Raw genomic sequence first — 519 nt, forward strand, 5'->3', positions numbered from 1 at the left:
CAATGGGGGGGGGGGGGGGGGGCCCCCACCGGGGCCGGGCTTCTCTTTTTGGTACCTCGCGCGGGACTTTCACTTTTTTTACTCGCCCCCGGGCCGGGGGGACAACGTTTCTTCTTTCCGCCTTGCCTTTCGCCTTGCCTAAACCCTGGGCGGCCGCCCCCCCCCCCCCACCCGCCGGGGGCCCGAAGGTAATGCCCGGGGGAGGGCTCCGAAAGCCCCCCGCCCGCCCCCGCCCCCTGTTTAAAACCCGAACAAATTCGAGGGGCGGAGTTACCGGCCCCCCTCCCCCTAGGGCCCGGCCTAACCTGCCCCCCCGGAACGCCCGTCCAAACTTTGTAACCCCCGCCCCCGGGGACTCCCCCCCCACAGAACTGGCGCCCTGCAAGGAGGGTCGGGCCGGGGGCGCGGTTTCCGGGGCTTTGGAAGGCGGGGGGGTTGGGTTTTGGGGAAGAATGGTGCGCGGCGCTGAGAGGGCGAGAGGCGGGGGACCCCTGGCCCGCGTTTCCTGGGGCTGGACTC

Source organism: Myotis lucifugus, unplaced genomic scaffold (assembly GCF_000147115.1).
Source record: "Myotis lucifugus unplaced genomic scaffold, Myoluc2.0 scaffold_0, whole genome shotgun sequence".
NCBI lineage: Eukaryota > Metazoa > Chordata > Mammalia > Chiroptera > Vespertilionidae > Myotis > Myotis lucifugus.